This window comes from Lissotriton helveticus, chromosome 10, assembly GCF_964261635.1.
Source record: "Lissotriton helveticus chromosome 10, aLisHel1.1, whole genome shotgun sequence".
NCBI lineage: Eukaryota > Metazoa > Chordata > Amphibia > Caudata > Salamandridae > Lissotriton > Lissotriton helveticus.
The window spans coordinates 257475388-257496686 of NC_136071.1; the positions used below are offsets into that span (position 1 = coordinate 257475388).

A 21299-nucleotide genomic window follows, 5' to 3' on the forward strand; every position below is an offset into this window, starting at 1 on the left:
GCGACACCCTTCTTCGGAATTGTGACGGCAGGCACAGCGACACGCTCCGACCTCGTTGCGGGATTCTTCTCCTGATGCGGTGCAGTGCGACAACTACAGCGGCGACACCCTCCTTCGGAATTGCGATGGCAGCGACGGCGACACGCTTCCTCTTCATTGCGGCACGCTTCTCTTCGATACGGTGCAGTGCGACAGTTCCAGCGGTGACACCTTCCTTCAGAGTTGCGACGGCAGGCACAGCGACGGGTCGCGTTTCCAGCCCCTTGCGACACGCAGTTCCTCAGAAGGCCCAAAACAGCAGCAGGCACTTCCAAAGAACTCTGGGAAGGTGGGGGTGAAGTCTGTTGTCCCTGAGACTTCAGCAGGCGGCAATCTCTTTTCCAAGCCCTTGGAGATCCTTCACAAGTGGAAAGCAAAGTACACAAAGTTCCTTTCTCCTTCCTTTGGCAGTAAGGCAACCACTGCAGGCCAATCCCCCAAGCAGCACTTCAGCTTGGGAATAGTCTCTCCTCAATTTCTTCAGGTTCCTCTCCTCAGTAAGGGTTTCTTCTTGTAGTCCAAATTGATCTAATTTCATGGGATCAGGGTCCCAATATTTATACCCCAAAATTCTTTGATCTCTGAGGGGAGAGGGGCCTTTGACCAGTCCAAACCAGTTCTGAAGCACTCTGTTTACCAGTCTTCTCCTTTCCTTTCACAGGGCAGGGCAGGCACATCAGACGCCCTACAGGAGGTAGAGCCAGCATTATGGAAGGCAAGTACAGTCCTGGAGCACTTTGTTTACAGGACTTCTTCTCTTATTTCAGTGTGCAGGGCAGAGACATCAGCCGCTCCCCAGGGGGTGGAGCCAGCATTGTGGAAGGCAGGCACAGCCCTATTCAAGGTTCAGGTGCAACTCCTCCCTCTCATCTAGATGCAGATCTCTCTATTCACCACCGGGTGACTCAGCCTGTCCCCTGGAATTCCCCAGCCCTGTCACTCACAAAACCAGACATAGGAATACACAACCTAGCAGAGGCAGATTTGAATGGTTAGACAAGCAAATACCTACTTTCTAAAAGTGGTATTTACAAACACAGAATATAAAAATAAACTTTACTAAAAGATGTATTTTATTATTCTGAGTTCAGGCATACTAAACTCGAGTTTCTTCCATGTTCTCTGAGACAGTTAGGATTATAAAATGTAATAATTCTAACAGCCCATTCTGGCCTATGGAGAACAGGTAGCCTTGCAATAGTGAAAAATGAAAATGGCTGTAATTCACTATTAGGACATGCCACACACATCAGGGCTTGTCCTACCTTATACTTACAATGCACCCTGCCCCTGGGCTTACCATAGGGGTGACTGATATGAAGAAAAGGGAAGGTTTAGGGACTGGCAAGTGGGTGCACTTGCCCAGTCAGCATGACAGTACCAGACTGCACACAGGCTCGGCAATGGCAGACCTTAGACACATTTTACAAGGCTGCTTCTGTGGGTGGCACAACTAGTGCTGCAGGCCCACCAGCAGCATTTGAATTTACATGCCCTGGGCACACTCAGTGCACTAGACTAGGGTCTGACAAGTAAACCAAATAGCCAAACATGTAACCACTGATTAATACATCAATTTACAATAGGGAGCTCTTGCACTGTGCCACTGGATAGCAGTGGCACAGTGCCCAAAGCATCTAATACCAGCAAAAATACATGAGGCAACAACAAAAATGGAAGGGAGTCCCACGCCAATGGTGCCAGGTCTAACAGTAGGGATCGGTGACCGACAGGCCGCACACAGCTTAAACCCTGTCTTCCTCGAAGACATCCTCACCCACGATGGAACAGAATCTGTAATGCGACAAAAAGTTGCTCAAAAAACAATCAAAAAGTGACAGAGAAGTGGGGGCGTGGCTTGGAGGGCAAGCATGGCGGACGTAGCCTAGTTGAGCTCCGTCCCCGCCAGCCGATCATCCGTCGATATATCCTTCTCTTCCCCATTTCACCGCGGCCCCGAGGGTTGCGCTTGCTGCGGGGGTCGCAGAGCTCACCTAGACACACTTTGGGCCGGCTCGGCGCCGCTGGAATCGAGCGGGGGCAGGCGGACGCGGTGTGGCCTGGGTGGCCTCCGAGAGCCGGGGAGCTCGAGTTTCGCGACACGGATTGACACCCTGCGGAGGCGGCCGGAGCTCGGCTGACAGGTGGCGGACCGGTGGCGGCTAACGGCCGCGCCTGGCTTTGGACGTCTGGGGGAGGCCTCGGCTCTGCATCGGGAGGCACTGGTCCCACTCGGCGGCCCTACAGGAGGTGGCCGAGCAACGCAGCCCACTCGGACGGCGGAAACCACGCAGGCGGAGCAGATCGGCCAGGCGAGTGCCCCTCTTCCTTCTCTGGGCCCCGGGTGGTGAGGAGCAAAGTCCTGGAGTCCCGGGAGGTCCAGTGGCGGCGCAGAGGCCTGGAGCGGCAACGGTGGACCGGGGCCTCGATTTCAACGACACCCAGCTGTGCGTCAGTGCTAGGGATCGGGGCCTGGCAGTAGAGGACACCGACCGCCTGCCATCGTGGGACCGGACGAGCTCAGCTGCCGCTACTGAGAGCCCCTGCGGAGCGGCTGGGAAGTGAGGGGCCAAACGCCCATTCCTGGAGGTAACGGACGGGGGCCCCCTAGGCAGCAGCGGGAAGACAAGCGCCACGCCAGATGCAGGTCGGGGGTGGCTGAGATCTGCTTGGAAGACAAGGGGACCCTGGTGGCGCAGGCCTTGACCCTGAGGGGCGTGATCGGGGCCTCTGGACATTGCGGTGGAGTGCCTGGCCTGACTATTCGGCGGTCAATTCGGACCGCGGTGGGGGGCCCCCCTGACTGGTGGCATTGTGAGTGGTAACCCGACTAGTGCCTGCCAGGTCGCCCCAGATCTAAGTGCAGCACACTCACCATGACCCGTGGGGCAGGTGGAGGCGGAGGGGGCCCCAAGCAGGGGCCCATCGACAAGTTCACAGGGCCGGGAGGCGGTGCGGGGACCTCCGGTGGATCCCAGACGGCCGGGCCGGACAATGCGGCACTGATGGCAGCCATCACCCAGTCCCGAGACGCGTTGGACGCCAAAATTGGGGCAGTGGGGTCAGAAGTTACGCTCCTTCGCCAGGACCTGCGGAACGCGGCCTCCCGCATTACAGAAGCTGAAACTCAGATATCTGGGGTGGAGGATGATGTGGTGACTCTCAAACACAAGGTGGCTGCCCTGGAATCCGCGCAAAAGGGTCTGGCGATCCGGGTGGAGGACGCAGAAGGGCGCGCCAGGCGCAACAACCTCCGCTTTGTAGGACTACCGGAAGTATGCGAGAAGGGAGATATGGAGGGCTTCCTGGCACAGTGGCTTAGAAGCTGGATTTCACCCGAGGCCCTCTCCAGTTGCTTTGTGATAGAGAGGGCGCACCGGGCCCTGGTGCAAAAACCGCCTGAGGGAGCGAGACCGCGACCGGTGATTGCGAAGCTTCTCAATTACCATGACAGAGATGTGATCCTCAAACAGGCCAGGGCAAAAGAACCGCTGCGATATGAAAATCACACGATCCTGATCTTTCCTGACTATACCCGCTTAGTACAACAGCAACGCCAGTCCTTTACGGCGGCCAAGGCACGTCTGCGCGACCTGAAAATACAATATGCGCTTCTGTATCCAGCCCGCCTAAGAGTTATCTTCCAATCTCGCACTCACTTCTTTGATTCCCCGGAGGATGTGTTTCAATGGACAGATGAAATCAGACCTGTGAAGGCGCACACTCCCCCGGGTCGGGACTCAGACTCTTCACACGATGACACGCAGACGCGATCCTCCCGACTCAAGGGCAATTGGAGATCCCGATCCCGACAGCGGTCGGTGTCAAGCACGGCCTCGGAGACTGCGACTGGAGCAGCTGAGAGACAGAAGAAGGGCACGTGAGAGCGCTCAGAGACATATTGCGGACAGTTTGTCTTAATTCCCTCCTTTCTGGGGAGAGTGCGTGGGGGTAGAGTGAGGTGCCTGTGCCCTGTGTGAGACCGAATGTACAGATGAGGGGCGATGGTGGATGGGGGGGGAGTACAATTGTTCCTTTCAGGCGAGGGTGGGAGGGAGTAGGTGTTGGGTGAGTTAATTGCAGTTATGGGGATCCATTGGTGGGGTGGGTTGTCGGTCTCATGTTGGAGGCAGAAACCATGCTGCACCGCGACAGATACTTCATCGTTACTTGAGGTATGGGGTGGGGGTGGGGGGGGGGAGTTCTGGGAAGTTGGTGGATGTTGGATTGGGGGGGGACTGCACGGTTCGGATGCGATCGAGAAGGTGGCTGGAAGCGCACGCGGATGGTATACGTCATGGTTGCTGGCTGCGAAGGGTCTATGATGTCGAGCCTGGGTAGAGGGACCGCTGGGCCTGGGGCCACACTTCGGGCCCTTAGTTGGAACGTGAGGGGGATGCTAGACAAGATCAAGTGGGGAGCGATTCTGAAACAGGCTAAAAGAGTGGGGGCGGATGTTGTTATGCTGCAGGAAACGCATCTTCTGGGGACTAAAACACTATGCCTTCAGCGCTTTGGCTACAGTCAGGTTTTCCATGCAGGTTTTGCCAGGGGGTCCAGAGGCGTGGCCATTTTAGTACACTGTAGGGTCCCATACGTGCACTCCGCTCACTGGCAGGACCCACAAGGTAGATACATTTTTATTCAAGGTACGCTTGGAGACGAAGATGTGGTGTTTGGTTGTTTATACGCCCCGCCCCCCTTGCAGTGGTCCCTGGTTGAAAAGATTTTGTCAGTGTGGGCGACTATTCCAAATGTGTTGGCTGTCATAGGGGGCGACTGGAACGATGTGATTGATCTGACGCGCGACAGGTACAGGCCTGGGGGGGGGGACAGTAGTGTCCGGGTGTTGGAATTGGGGGTTGCCCAAGTCTCAAAGGGGGTAGCATGGCATCAAGCGGGCAGGCCAAACTTGGAGGACATGTGAAGCACTCACGCAGTACCCTCAGTCAACACACCAGGCACACCACAAAAGAGGCAGGACACCAATTTGAGTTGGAAAAAGATACGTTGTTTAGTAGGGTTTCCAACCTGCAAGGCAAAAATGCATTAACAGTGTCATCATAACACGGCGCCAACTGGCACCCAAGCCAAGTATTTCAGTGGGGGATTATTTACATGGGACAAAAAGGGTTTAGTCCATAGTGTCTAGCTGAAATATAAACAGGTTAACATTTGGCACGGAACATCAGTGACCCCTATATAAGGGAAAAATGCACTTGGCGTATTCGCCCATTAAACATGCAATCACCATTAGGGATAAGAACCCAAAATAGCTGGCATTGGCGACTCCTGCAAGAAAGAATAGGAATCACCTGGCATTAACATTAGGTAGGAACACCTGTAATAAAACATCAGGTTTCTTCCCCCCTCCCTCTAGGGAACTATGCGTCAGGCGGGGCCAACTCAGGCCTTCATCCTTGGTAGCGGCTGTAATTACAGCAGACAGCATCCTGCATAACCCCTGTAAGAAAAGACATCATGGCCTACCAGCATCCACTAGCAGGCGGGAATAACCATAGGACTATTAAGCCACCTTCGCAAGCTCTACAGGGCATACAGAACCCCAGTGCTATAGCCTTAGGGAAAAGACCTGGGGAACATGACTTCTTAGCCCCCAACCTGCAACACAAACATCAGGTAGGGCATTGGCATCAATAACATTTGAACCAGGCTTGGATCCCACTGCACTTGGGCATCAATCCCCTAGCTTAGGCGTAACACTGGGCATGTCATCACAGCACATTATCATTGGACCCCCATCACCAAAGACATTAATTACAATATGTCATTAAACAACTCATAGGCAAGTACATTACCCCACAGCACTTAGGTATCTGCTCAACTCAACAGAATGACCTGGTTGTAGAACTTCACAGCATTACCCACCAGTAATGTGACTAAAAGGGAAGACACAATAATATTAGCAAGGTACCCCCCACTCTAATGTACAGGCACATTTATCTGGTAGAGGTTCTACTTCTTCAATTATCAATAAACTATAAGGGTTTTTACTCAGGAACCCTGTGGTTCTCTGCACAGCTTCCACCTCTCTCTTCTGAGCCAATTATTGGTTACTTAAGCCTGGTTTAGGCAGTTCAGTAGCCCGCTTCCTGAAGTCAGGCTTCTCTGGACTGTTCAGTCACTTGTGTGGGTCGTAGCCCCACTGTCCTGCTTCCTTCACCCGGGGCTGCCGCCTCCCGTTCCCACACTACCCGGCTTACTTGTAGACTTGTAGGCGTGTCACACTTGGGTCCTCCACACGCGATGGAGCCCGGCAGCAGACGGCTGTTGGGGAAGGTCGGGGAAGGTTTTCCTGGCCCCAAGGCTCCCTACCGCAACGTCCGCTGTGGCGCTTCTGCCTCCTCAAAGGGGCGGGGGTCGAACACCTGAAGCTCCGACGCGGTCGGCTTCCTTGTTGACGCGACCGGCTCTCCTCAGGCGGCACTACTCCGCCGGGCATGCGCGGAAGCGCTCGCTCTTCTCCCGCCTCCGCACTCACTCCAAGGAAGGACGCTGCTCTTCCGGTGACGCTGCTCTCCCGGGCCTGCCCGATCCTAGGCCCCTCCTGCCTCCACAGAAGCGTTCGCGCTCAAGGCATGCGCGGCAGCGCTTCCTTCTCGGATTGACGCGGCTGGTGCCCCCGGGGTCCCACAGCCGATCGCAGCAGCGCCGCTGCTCCGGGTCAGTCACCTCTCACTCCGGCCTCCCAGGAAGGATGTGCACACACGGCGCCTTCGCTCCTCAGGTCGCTAGGGTGCCACAGACACCCGCCTTCACTACAGCTGCTCCACAGCACCGGTAAGCGCAGCGCTGGGTGTGCGTAGTCAGGGATACCCTCAGTTAAGGGTGTCCTGAGAGGATTCACTGGGGCTCCAATGCAGAAGGGTCTTCTTCCTCAAGTAGCTTACTGTTCTTATCAGCAATTGATGTTTTGAGAGAGGGATCGGTCAAAGGTTGAAGGGGGAACAATCCTCTGAAGAAACTGTCAGCCTCAGAGACAAACTAGCTGCTCTCAGTGTGTCCACCTCCTCTCACCACTGCCTCACTCCTCTACTCTGGGGTCAGCACATCGAGGGCCACACCAATCACAGGGCACAGTCCCTTGGGGGCACAATCCTCCCCTCCTGGGCGCTTCCTCACGCAATGCTGGCGTGGTACCCGGTCCAAACAGCGTCAGTGACCTGGGTTGGGGCCCTCCCTTGTCAGGGGCCCAGGGGACAGCAGAGGGGGGTTTTAGGGGTACAGGGCCCAGCTCACAGGCCCCTGTGGCGGTAGCACCTCACAGCAGGTCCCCCTCCCTTCCTTGTCCCAGCGCTGACTGACTCTCTGGTGACACTTCACCCTATTTATACCCTCCTCCCAGGCAGTGCCAGGACCTTCTAGAATGTTGGCACATCTAGCCTAAACTGGTTCTAGGGGAGGGGGTGAGCACCCTGGGTGCCAGGCTTTCCCTCCAAAAGCTAGGGGTAGCTGGGTAATATTATCTAGACTGCTGACCTATGTCAGTCCAGTGGCAAAACCCATGGCCATGGCATCCATTTTAAAAGCAATACATTTCAGTCAGGTGCAGTTTTAAAATGGGGGTGCAGTTTTAAAATGGGGGATTTTACAAGTGCTCACATTATGTCAGGTAATTACATTTTCACAAGGTGTCTCACACCACTCATGGCCTATACAGGTTTAATCCCATGGGGGAGACAATCCAGATAAGGGGGTCAAAAGCGAAAAATTTTGGGGGGAAAAGGCCAAGTCCAACACCGGTCATACCAAATTGCATGATCTGATCAGAAATCTGGGATGGGTAGACACATGGAGATACATGCATGGCACACAGCGTGAATACACCTACCTCTCGGCAGTACATCATTCATTTTCTAGGCTGGACTACATCTTTGTCCCTCTGGCGGCTCAGGGTAGGGTGGAGGCCGCGGATATTTTGCCACGGGGGCTGTCGGACCATTCTCCGGTGGCGGTCACTATGAGATTAGACCGGAGGCAACAGCAGTTTCGTTGGCGCCTGTCAGTGTGGCACTTACAGCTTGGAGATTACCAGGCCCACATGCGGAAAGCCATAGCGCAGTATTTGGCTGAAAATACTGGGACGGTGGCGACTAAGGCGACGCTCTGGGAAGCCATGAAGCCCACGTTGAGAGGCATAGATATAGCGTGGTGTGTGGCGGCCAAGAGACGGCGCAGGGAGACTCTTGATCAAGCAAAGGTGGCCATACGGGATTTAGAGCAGCGTGGTAGCTCGGATGGGGATGACCAGGTGCTGGAGCAGCTGCTGCTAGCGCAACAGTCCTATGCCTCGTTGCTACTTTATGAGGAGCGGCAGATGTGGCTGGCGACCCGAAGCAGGGTGTACCAATGGGGGGACAAATCTGGGACGATGTTGCACAGGTTGTGCCAGGGCCAGTTTCAAACTCAGACTCCTCCGAGAATACAAGATGAGTCCGGCGCCCTGATAACTGATCCCAGGTCGCTCTCGGAAGGCTTTGCAGCCTACTATGCCGACCTATACTCCCCGCATGAATGCATTAGTGAGGATTTGATAGACAAGTTTATAGCGGACTTACCGCCACGGGCGCTATCAGATGAAGCTCGCGATAGCCTGGATAAACCTTTGACTGAGGAAGAGCTAGGAACCGCCCTTGGGGAACTCAATACAGGGAAGGCCCCCGGCCCCAACGGCTTCCCCAGTGAATTCTTTAAGAAATTTCATCTCCAGTTAGGAACCCAGTACAGAGCGGTAGTGGAGGAGGCACGGGAACTGGGTTGCATGCCCCAAGACTGGAGACATGCTGAAGTGGTCGTCTTTCACAAACCTGGTCGGCCCCCCGAGCAATACGCGTCATATCGCCCGATTTCCTTACTGAACGTGGAGGCCAAGGTGTTAGCTAAGGCTTTGGCCAACAGCTTGTTGCCATACATCTCCGATCTCATACTTCCGGACCAAGCCGGCTTTATGCCCAAGCGGGCGACGCGGCACAATATCAGGCGGGCCAACGTCACGGTTGCGGCAATTCAGTCCTCCGGGGTGCAAGCGGCGCTCTTTTTGGCGGACATGGACAGGGCGTTCGACTCACTCAGCTGGACGTACCTCTTCTCACTGCTGCCGCGGCTGAACCTAGGGCCGGTATTCCTGTCCTATGTGAAGTTGCTCTACACTATCCTTACGGCCTCGGTCCGGGTAGCGGCGGTGGCGTCCTCGACCTTTCCCATTCGGAGGGGCACCAGACATGGCTGTCCCCTCTCGCCCTACTTATTTGCCCTAGCCATGGAACCCCTGGCCGCCTGGGTCCGCATTGACGCGCAGAAGAGGGGCTTTGAGTGGACTAGCAAACTGTCAGACCGCATCGCTCTTTATGCGGACGACGTATTGTTTTTCCTCACGGAACTTAATAAGTCCGGGCCCCGCATCATGCGCATTCTACAGATCTTTGGTGAGACATCGGGCCTGTACGTGAATCCACATAAGTCCACTCTCTGGATGTTGGGAAAGGGTCCGCCGGTCGGAGACTGGGCCGCAGAGCTCCAACAGGCCGCAGGAGGAATTAAATATCATGGGGTGTTTCTTACCGAGATCCCAGTGGTTGCTTGGGAGCGCAATGTGGTGCCGGTTTGGAAACGAACTCAGGCAGACATTAAGGTGTGGTCCCGTATGCCGTTGACCATCTATGGCAGGTCGGCCATATTTAAGATGGTAGCACTGCCCAGGCTGCTATATCAATTGCAGAACCATCAATACCCGATTCCGCCCTCGTGGTTCAAGCGCGTAAACACGGTCCTGGGACAGTTCCTCTGGGAGGGTGGCTCCATCAGGGTGGCGCTGTTCACATGTTTTCGATCCACGTACGGGGGGGGACTGGCGACCTCGGACGTACTTTCCTATTGCCAGGCGTCCCATCTTCTCGTCCTAAATGACTGGTGGTATGGGGACAGGGGAGACCCGGCCTATGCGCTGGAGAGATTACTAATGGAGCCACACACATTACACACGCTGCTCCACGCGCCAAAGGTGCGCAGGGCCTTGCCGGCGGTGACGCAGGTTGTTTTCGACGTCTGGCGGCGGGCGCTGAGGCGGATGGGCTGGTGGCGAACCTTGACCGAGGAGACTCCCCTCTGGCACAATGGCTGCCTCCCGGGCCTTGCTACCCTGGCGGGATTTGAGGGATGGGATGCTATCGGCATCTCTAGATTGGGTGATGCAATGGCTGGAACGACGCTTAAATCGTTTCAGGAGTTGAGTGGAGTTTGACATGCCCAGCACGCAATTTTTCCGCTACTTGCAATTTCGCCACGCCCTGACTCCTGATCTTGAGGGTTTGACTTCACTCCCTGAGTTTAGCCCGCTGGAGGCCCGAGTCTTCATGGGGGAGTTGGATACCAAAAAAATTTCTCGCATATATCAATCCCTGATCATACATTGCTCCTCTGACTTATGTTCACTTAAGGAGAAATGGGAGGAGGATGTGGGGCTACTAGAGGAAGAGGATTGGAATGAGGCGCTGGCGAGTTCTCGAGGCACGGCCGTCTCGATTCGCCTTCGGCTGATTCAATTTAAATACTTTCACAGGGTGTACTACACACGACAAAGGCTATGGAGGGCGGAATTCATTGCATCCCCAGTGTGTACTCGGTGTGGGAGCGAGGAAGGCACGTTCCTTCATACAGTGTGGAGTTGTGGGCGCCTGGAGAGGTTCTGGCGTGGTGTCTGAAGTGGTCTGGATGAGGCGCTTCCGCGCACACCGCGCTTGGGTTTACTGCATGTGCTGGAGGGAGTGGGGGGCAATCTGTACAAGAGACACCTATTATTACTGAGACTAACAATAGCCAAGCGCGACATAGCTAGGGCCTGGAAAGACCCGCAGCCCCCATCACTTCTCGCTTGGAAGAGAGGCCTGGACTTCTGTATGGGGATGGAGAGGCCCATATTTCTGGCCCGCGGCTGCCCTAGCAAACACTACAAGATATGGAAGAGGTGGGCCGACTACAGGGGACTTTGGCTAGAGCCCCCGATGGAGCAGGATCCGGAACCGGACATATGAGTGTGTGCGATGACCGATTGGATGTGTGTAAATGGCTTGATCGACCAAATGCCGTGCGGGGGGAGGGTTTTGGGTGGGTTAGGAGGGGGGGGAAGTTGGGGTTGGGGTTAAGGGGAACGGGTGGGGGACTTTTATCTTGTGATTGCTCCGATTGTTTTGATCATGAAAGTAATGACGGATTGTGTTATTGTACAACCTTATTGATACCTGGCAGATACCTCTGGGGTACAGAGATCTGTGGCTAATTATATGATCTGTCAATAAAATCTGTTTTGAAAAAAAAAAGTGACAGAGAAGTAGCTCTTCCCAGATCGGTGCTTAACTTTCGTGAACAGAAAAGAACTGACGTTTGCATGCCTGGTTGGTGCCTATATAGGTTCTGCAATGTCATAATCAATGCTAACAACGCCAATGACGTCATGCGGAGCCGAATGGAGCCACCCGACAGCGTGCGCAAGGGATATTGCTCAGCAAAAGTTTCCGGATCCAGCCTGACACCTTGAAAATTCAAAGGTACGGAATCTGTAGCAGAAGTCTCTATCAGATACAATTTTTTATTCCTGAAATCTGCACATTATGTAGCAGATTATATATTATGTGACAAATGTGGAAAATCCATAAATATGTGGTGAACACAGTGGCTGCAAAATCACATTATCCAGGGTCCCTGGTAGTAACACATGAAAGTAAAATACAACTGTGCAGAAGACATCTGCCCATGGTATAAAAACTTTTTTTATGGACCATGTTTTACAAATGTGCAGTATACATGACCATTCGATCCCACTGATAAATAGCATCTTCCAAGGTGAGACGTCAAAGCCAGTGCAAGACTCCACATTCAATTGTGCATTAAAGTATTAGAAGAAGACATGAGTAGATGTGAATATGTGTAACATAAATCTACTTTGTCAGAAAAAAAATAAAATCTATACAACTAAATAGTTAATAAAAACGTTCTGATGTCAAAGGCTTCATTCGTTCATCAAGGCTTTTAAAGTCTTCAGCCTGTCTTAAAAAGTCTTTGATCTAGTGAATTAGTCTAGGAGAATTTCGTGATCTGAAAGAATCGATATGTACAAAGAGAGATGCAAGATCTTTTTTGCTATTAGACTGTAAGGAGGTGTCTTCCCATCAATCAGTCAGAAGCCCATGTAAAATAAAAACAAATTCCTGTTTAGTCTCTCTTTTGCTTGCTCAATGAGTGTATTTTGGACGCTGTAATATTGAGAGTACATCCTTGTAGTTCATGATTGTCTTGGTGAAACTTAATTCCATTGGGTTCCGAAAAAAAGCGCAATCCCTGTTCACGTGCAGAAGATGGCGCTGTTGTGGCGCCAGTTGAGCATCTGCAAGACTTCGTTTCCAGAAGTGATAGAACTCATCCATAAGAGCGCGGATATTACTTCCATCGAATTTTCTGCACCCTATAGAGGAATTGATAAAAATAAGTCTGAGACGAGGAAGATAAACTGGTTCTGAAAATGATCGAATACTTAATAGTGCCTCAACCGAAGGGGAGATGAAGCATAATGAAGGGGCAGGTAACTTATCCATCAAAAAGAAAATTACTGGAGGGAACTATTTCTTTAACGCGTGCTCTTTACATATTTCTCTTCCGCCAGGCGGGAAAATGAGTGAAGAGGTCCTCTGCATACAATGACGCTTGGAGATTACCTTTGGTCAGAAGGATGGATTAAATCTCATGGCAATCCGGTCACGGTGCAGTCTCATGCAGAGAGGTGCCACAGAAAACGAAGCAATATGACATTGGCTACTCTTCTCTCTGTTGTCATAGCAACGAGAAGAATGGTCGTCATAGTCAGGTGTCAAAGGGAGAGGTTCCAAGCGTGCATTATGACAGTGGGAAGGGGAATGGGGGGGGGGGGGGGGGGGGGATTCGAAAGACGACGAGGAGGGAAAATTAATTATTTATTTAATTTAATTTGTCGAAATCCCTCCCGGCTCCACCACCCGCCGCTCTTACCTTCACGGCCATAGCTGCATTTTGAACTGCTAAATGGAGAAAGAATTCCAGAAGCTGTTCAAGGGTCTTTTCATGATGGGAAGTCGAAAGTAGTTCTTGGACACCGTTTGGAGGGACCGCAGGGCAATTCGGGACTACTGGGCCTTAACTGTAGGAGTTGAGGTCTTTTGTCTCGCATGCCCCAGGGTCCGTCGAGCCATGACCTTGCAAACTGGGCCAAGTACAACCCCTTCGGTATGTGACGCTTAGTGGTAAAATGGTAAACAGTCACATGCTTCTCATGGAGCTCGGCACTCAACATATTAGTCTAGCACTGTGCTTGGCTTTAAAGAAGGAAAGCACTTTAATGCATAGCGGAACTAAATACTGCACACGTGAAAATGTCACAATACAATTTCGTATCCTGACACTAAAGTTTGTTCGTATCCCGTCTATTGGCTCTGGTTCCCCTCTTGTGGTTCTGGTAGATCCTTCCCTTGGTCAGTATTTAACGAGATTAGGCTCAGGTGCAGATTCCCCCAAAAGCTTGTATTTGCACTAAGGGGCACACGCATCAATATTGCATTTTGCGATTCCTTAATTGCGAAAAATAAGGAATCGCAATTAAGGAATTGCAAACTGCAATGCATTAAGAAATCGCAAAAAAATAAACGATTTCTTAAAATTCCTTAATTGCGATTCTCTAATTGAGAATCAAAATTAAGGAATACCTCCCCATCCATTCCTACGGGCCTAGAGGCCCATAGGAATGAATGGAAAGACATTCTTAATTTGCAATTCACCATTAGAAATTCGTAAATTAAGAATGCAATTTCAAGGGTGCAGGGGTGTCCAAAGGACACCCTGCTGCACCCCTGAAATCTGCTTAGAAGTACATTTTGCACACTCACATGCCCCAAGGGAATGTGTGTGTGTAAAATGGAACTTTGAAAAATGCACTTTAGTGCATTTTTCAAGTTTTCGCAAATTACCATGAAGGTCAACTTCATGGTAATTTACTCCCCTTATTTGCTAATTCGCACATTTTTAACCCCTTCGATGCTCATGACGGAACGGTTCCGTCATGAGCATCGGTTGAGCTGTGCTCATGACGGAACCGTTCCGTCTTGAGCCCATAGGCTCAATGGAACGCTCAGCACAGCGCGAAAATTCGCGCCGCGCTGAAGCGGTTAAAGTTGGTGCGTTGCATTTAAGGAATCTCAATTTGAGATTCCTTAAATTCAATCGCAACTTAAGAAATCGCAAATTTGCGATTTCTTAAATTGCGAAAATTACAAAAATGTTAATGCATCCCAAAAATGGGAATTGCATTCGCAAACGGCCGAATTTTGCGATTCGCACTGATAGAGCAAGATTTCGCATATTACGCGACTTACTTGCGTCATGAACCTCGAAACTCTTATAACCCGGTAATCAAATTTGAATGTCTTACTAATTTCCCTTTATTTTTGATGTACGTGTATCTTAGAGATGCTTGCTTATGTGTTTTACTAATACGAATAACCGTTGTCTTAATATGGCCGCCGCTTTGGAATTTTGCTTCTGCGCATGTGTTAGTCACACTCACGTGACGTGACGTAGTTGCAGTTCTGGTGGGAAAATGTGCACATGCGTAATAGCCACAGGATGGCTGCCTATGTATTAAAGGTGGTGAAGCTTGCGCAGGTGCTCTTGTGTTATTGTTTATTGCACAAATTCGTAATCGCATAGTATATTTTTATAGTAAGAAATATAAAGTAGCTACTCATGATATGTCGTGAATTCATTTATTTCTGTGTTTTAATTTGTTTTTCGCTTACTTTTCATGTACCGCGATAAATGGGGGGTCTGAATGAGACGTGAACCATCTTGAAGGTCCCTTCTGCGCATGTCGCGCAGCCAGGGAGAAGTTAGCCTTGAGCAGTGGAACCCAGCCAGTTGGCAGCCACAGTCAAGATGCTCCTGTGAAAGCAACCTCTGACCCAGCAAGATGGATTCGAATGTACTGAAATTGTTACAATGATATTTTCCTATTGTATTCTGTAGAATAGGTCATGGGAACCCCAAATCTGCTATGCGGTACCATAAGATGTAAATTAGGACTTGTAGAAGTTTGTTCTGATTGGTGTGTTAACCTATCCTACATGGGGACCAACCGAAATTAGGGATTCTGACACTTTGCAACATTGGGGGGTGGTACACTGACCCGAAAACAGTATATCTAGCCTAGGTTCAGCTAGAGATTTTGTCCGACTTGTCTGAATAGCTGACCTGTCACTGACCCAACGCTCTCAATAGGTGACTTTTTACAGAGGTGCTGCGGAGCACCCTGTCCGAATTTGACCATAGACTCAAAGGTTTTACTAAACCTTAAGTGCTGGCGGAGCACTTTGCTGGGGAGTTCGCTAACCCAATCGGGGTTCTGACTGATAGCTGCAGAGAGGGTGGAGCGCAGGCGTTGCTTCCAAACTGCGGGTACTGGTCGTATCCTGGTGGTCCTGTCCTGATCCTAATCTGGTTTTCCTGTCCTGTCCTGGGGTGTCCATTCTGCATCTGCTGTCCCATTGATGACGGTCCTTTCTCGGGGTTTATCCTGTCCTTAACTGACCCGTGGCCAGGGTTGGTTTTCACACCAGTCTAGGTAATTATAAGTGCGAAAACTCTATGCTGCACTTTTCTATTTTTCTGTCTTTGCTTTAATAAAGACATACTTTTTGCATACGTAATTTTCCATGCTTTTCGCTATCTTCTAAATGAAAAGTCTATGCATTAATTTCCATAGCATGTTCCTATGTTTCCCTACCCTTTTGAATACATTCATTTCAGCTGTCTATGAACTATAGATGTGGTTTACAATTTCCTCTTGCAAACTGAGTGAAATACTATTGCTAGATTTATAGCATGTTCCTCTTTTCACCCTTCCTATAGAATATAGGATTCATATGTCCCAATAGTGTAAATCTAGTATGAGCATAAGTGTGCCCATCTATGGACGTTTATCTTTTATCTACTTAGTGTATTTCCCTGTTCTAAATGTTTGCTCTGATTTATTTCCTATACGGTTACGTACTTTTCGTAATTTTGATTATTGACTGCCTTTTGACTGTAAACTTAATGTTTTCCGAAACTGAATACTAAGATACATTTTTAAAACTTCCCAGTTGTCCGTGGTCATTTCAATGGATACAAAATAAGGTATAAGAATTTGGTATTTGTATTTTTGCCTACCTTTTCTTTTACAGCTAGCTCCCTGATCTATCGTGGTCATAGGTACCCGTAACGGTGGATGGTAAGTCGGGTACACTTGAATTAAATAGGAAGGAATCAGGGTTACTGGTAGTAGAATTGTGAGGTCATCTGATTAATGAATAGTTTGAACTGAAATTTATGGGCCCGAAAACTATATGGTGAAATTATTGGTCGGGTGACCCACGATCTCTATCAGTAATTTTTCTGGTAGCAGAGGATGGGTTAGGGACTAGTTAAAGTTAGGTAGGACTAGTTAAGCTAGATAAGTTGGATGCTGCTAAAAAGTTTTTTTTTTGTGTTTTGTGTTTATGCTGCTACGGAAGTAAAACAATTTGCATGAATTGATCACTCACGTAAAATGTTTGCTTTGAAAAATTATGAAATGTTTTAAATTGTTTTTCTTATTATTGTACTGATATATGTATTAACTCACTCGTTAGTAAAGCGTTTTTATGTTGTTGGGAATCCCCGGGGAATTGAATAGTGAGTGGTGAAGAGAATCCACTTGCTTTGAGGTCACTGGCTCTAGGAAAGTTGGTGCAGGTTAGGCAGAACTGGAAGCACTAACTAGGGTTTTCTGAATGTATGTATGAATAAATGATAGCAACGGGATCGCTGGCAAAAATTCTATTGTGATATAACCTAGTAAGGGTCACATCGGAAGGAGTAGCAGGTTCGTCGGAGCTTGGGTGATAGCAAAGGGGTTCGCGGGTGAAACTTTAGACTTAGCATATATCCCAGAAGGTGGATGAGTCTGAGGAAGTAACAGGTTCCCTAATGCTTGAGTGAAGGGTAGGCAGAAGAGATCTATCCGTAGTGAGTGAAAAGTAAATGGAAGTAGTTTACTTGCAGTGAAACAAATCTTTACTCTCTAGACACTTGAGTACAGTGGCGAATGTGTATTCGTTGTCAAATAACCAAATACTAGCACTTTAGAAAGAAAGTTTCCGTTACCTTGTGAAGGAGGGAGTCAGTTGCGAAGCTGCTCTGACGTCACTCTGTGCCGTGCTGGGATTGGTAGACGCAGCGGGTGTGTAGCGGAGCTGAAATTGTTAAGGAGGGGTGAGTGCCGAAGCGTGAGAACTGTCTCGCGGAAAAGGCCGCGCACCCATTGGTCGAGATTATTTGAATTCGTGCATTTCATTGGGCGCACGGAAAATAAGAAACGCGTTTGGATTGGAAGTAATTTGTAAACAGAGTCACTAGCAGAAATTATATGTGGCATTCGTATAGACCGCATACTAGACCTGATTCGCGATATTTAGGGTTTGAGAACGATGAGTGGAAAGGGCATAAAACCGACATTATGTACGGAAATAAGAGGAAAATATCCCTTGTAAATAAGGTGAAAAATTATTTCAAAAAAGACAAACCAATTAGAACCAGAGACGGTGTTGTCATTCCGCCACCTAATACTCCCGCATCTTTCATGATGTTTGATAAAGGGTACCACTCATGTGTATGGTTGGAAAATTGGGCGGAATACACAAAGGATGACGGAATATTGGCTTTCCCGTTAGAAGGTACATTTAACGGCAGGATTCTATTTAATTTGAGAACCCGAATGAATGATTTACATCCCAGACCTAGACTAACGCAGTACGAAGCACTAGAGGAATGGGAAATCGAGGCTTTTGAGAGAGATAAGCCCCGAATGGATAAAGGGTTAACAAATTTTTATCCGAAATTGAAACAGGAGACCCGAGACAAAAAGATGAAACAGTGGAGACAGAATATGATTGTAGAGGGACTGTTTCCAATGATGCCAATGGGTGATCCTCCTGGGGAAGAGAAGAAAACAGAAAAATGTAAACATTGGGTGCCCATTGGTGAGTCGGATGATGAATTATTAGATGATATGTTTACAAGAAGTCCACCACCTTATAATGAAGGACACAGACCTACTAGTGAAGGGGATAATTCTCGAAGACCTCCTCCCCAGGATGAGGTCAGATCTGCAAGTGTAGGAGGGGGATGTCAAAGACCTCCATATAGCGAGGGTTTGGGATCCGTAAGTACGAGAGATATTTTTCCAAGAATAACAGTTAGTGGGGAGGCAAGATACTCGCGAGAAAGGGGCTTTTGTTCTAGACTTCCCTACGAAGGTGAGGAAAGACCATCAAGTTCAGGAATACCGTTCTTAAACCCTCGGTATGAGGAAGAACCAAGATCCCTAAGCACAGGAACCTCGTACCCAAAACCTAATTATGGTGAAGGACTAAGTGATACACATCCCACTGCCCCGAGTTATGCTCCAACTTTGACCCCACAGGTATTGCACGACAATTCGGTCGAAAGGATATTGGAGGACAGGGAACGAGAAGCTCTAGCAAAACAGAGAGCAGAAATAATTCAGAAAATTTCCCAGTTAAATACAAACCCTGAAGCATTGACAATCCCAGTAACTATTGGACCAGTGGTTCCATTGTATGGGGACCGACAAGTGAGTCCGAAAACTCCAGTTATTACCCCAGTTACAGCACAGCCGAGACCAGAACCCTTAATGGTAGATGACCAAACAAGCGAATGAGAGTCTGAGGTCTCACTAATGGATCTGCCCATTAGGGACACTGGGAAAAGGATGCAGAAAAGACATAATCCTTTCAATACGAGGGAGATTCAAATGGAATCAACTTCAAGTACTATGAGTGTCACTCTAGTGACTCCTGAAGAGATTGAGAGATGGAGTCGAGAATTAAAAAAACAAGTTCCTCAGTCGAAACCTTTAGATCTCTACAAACTGAGAGTAGAAATAGAAGAACTAATGGCAGGAAATGTAGGATTAGACCGACTAAATACCTACTCGGAAGAAGAACTGCTGTTTATCTACAAGAGCCTTACTCGAAATGTTAGAGTACTCCATGAAAAACTGACTGACACTGCTGCTAGTATGGGAATAGATATTTCAAAATCAAAACCTTTACAAAAACCGTACAGAGCAGATTTCTCGGACAAGGATCTAGAAAACCTGAATGTGTCAGGGAAGAAGGCACAGGTCAAAGAATTATTAACTGTGTTGCAGAAATGGGGAGATGTAGAAAGATGAAAAGCCAGATGGGCCAAAAAGAAAGATGAGGCTAGATCCAAACAAGCGACTCCTGAATTCATTTTAAAAGAAGCTGGCAAACCAGAGCCGTTATATCCTATGCGCGAAGTGCCAGGTGGAAAATACGTGCATGTCCCCTGGTCTAGACAGGATATTGTGTCCTTTACAAATGATTTCCCAAAATTACGAGAGAAGCCTGTGGACTGGTACAGGCAAGTGGAAAGGTTTGTAAAGGTACAGAAATGCCTGTGGAAAGATTTGGATGGGTTCTTTGATATAGTGGTCCCTCTAGATTTATGGACCGAGTGTAAGATCACCATAGCTTGGCCTAGTGAAGAATACCCGAGGGATGCTAACACAGGAGCACCCTCTGATGAAGTAATGAAAAAATATGATCAGGTAATTTTGCACCTGAAGCAAAAGGTGCCTGCAAAGGAAACTGATTGGACCAAGATAGATAGAACCACGCAGGAAAGGGATGAGACTGTACACTCCTTCTATGAAAGACTGTTGCAGGTGTTCAAAACCTACAGTGGTATAGATAACATCGAGATGAAGGACATGACCCACTTCATTTACAGGTTTGTAAACGGTTTAAGACCCGAAATTTGCCAGTGGATTAAAGACAATAAGATTTGTTGGCAGTCTAAGAAAATGGATGAGGTCCTACGGTACGCAAAGTACTGTGAGGACGAGATGGCAGATAAACGAAAGGTTTTAAAGGAGAAAGTGATGTGGGCACAAGTAAAGTTAGCCGAACAGCAGGAAAAACAATTGAGTAAAATGAATAAGAATACCCAAATTCAAGGCTCTGGGGGTGGAGGGAAGCCCAAAGTAAAAATGAGCAGAGAAGAAGCTAAAAGAAATTTCCCTGTCACCAGTGCGGAGAAATCGGGCACTGGAGAGACGAGTGTCCATATTTACAGCATGATAATACCCAAACCCCTGATTTAATTCCACAGACGCAGAATGAAAAACCAAGAAAGAACCCGCAACAGGTAAAAGCAAGTCAGTTGCCCCGAGCGCCAAAACAAAATTATACGGGGAAATCACCGCAGGGTGACGACATAGAAATCTGGGGAGGAAATGAGAATAGAAATGCAGCAACTTCGCAGTTTCTGTTGAATGACACTTTTTTCTGTGACGACCAGTACTGACGGGGCCTGAGAGGGGAGGACAAGGAGTGTGTACTTGGCGCCTCCTTGCCGGTAGACCAGTCAGGGCCATACATTGAAGGAAAGGTTGATGGAAATGATGTCACCTTCCTATTGGATACTGGTGCTACCCGTTCTACTGTGAGAACAGCGGACGTTCCAAACCTACCCCTCTCGGGAGAAGCAATCCAAGTAGTGGGTGTATCTAACCAACTGATTAGTACCCCCGTTACCGAGCCCATGGAGATCACAATAGGGAATTTTAAAGAAATGCACAGATTTGTCGTTTGTGATACCAGTCCTGTAAACTTACTGGGACGTGATTTGTTGTGCAAAATGAACTGCACCATCTTTTGCACACCAAAAGGCGTCGAAATTCAAACCCCAGACGAAGATGGCATCTACAAATTAATGTTAATCAGACCTGACTCCGAAATTAAACAAATGACTATACAAGACTTACCTGAAGAACTCCAACAGACAGTGAAACCAGAAGTATGGGACTTTACTGGAAAGGATGTAGGATTAATGGCAAATGTAGACCCAATACAAATAACCATGAAAGAAAATGCAGTCTACCCCAATACCAGGCCATACAAAATGAGTGCAGAAGTGAGAGCAGGAGTTGCTATTGAAATACAAAAATTGTTAGAAGCAAACATCATACAAGAAGTAATGAGTAGCCCATGTAACTCACCCATAATTGGAATCAAGAAACCTAGTGGCAAGTACAGGGTAGTGCAGGACCTGAGAAAGGTAAACAAAATTGTTGTTCCTTGCTGTCCTATTGTCCC

The 21299-nt window shown here is 49.0% G+C and overlaps 1 protein-coding gene across 2 annotated transcripts in view; it reads right to left on the reverse strand.

The window, feature by feature from the left end:
* The window catches only part of DLEC1 (DLEC1 cilia and flagella associated protein), a 691969-nt gene that overhangs the window by 576394 nt on the left and 94276 nt on the right, over positions 1–21299 (reverse strand). The window lies entirely within an intron of this gene.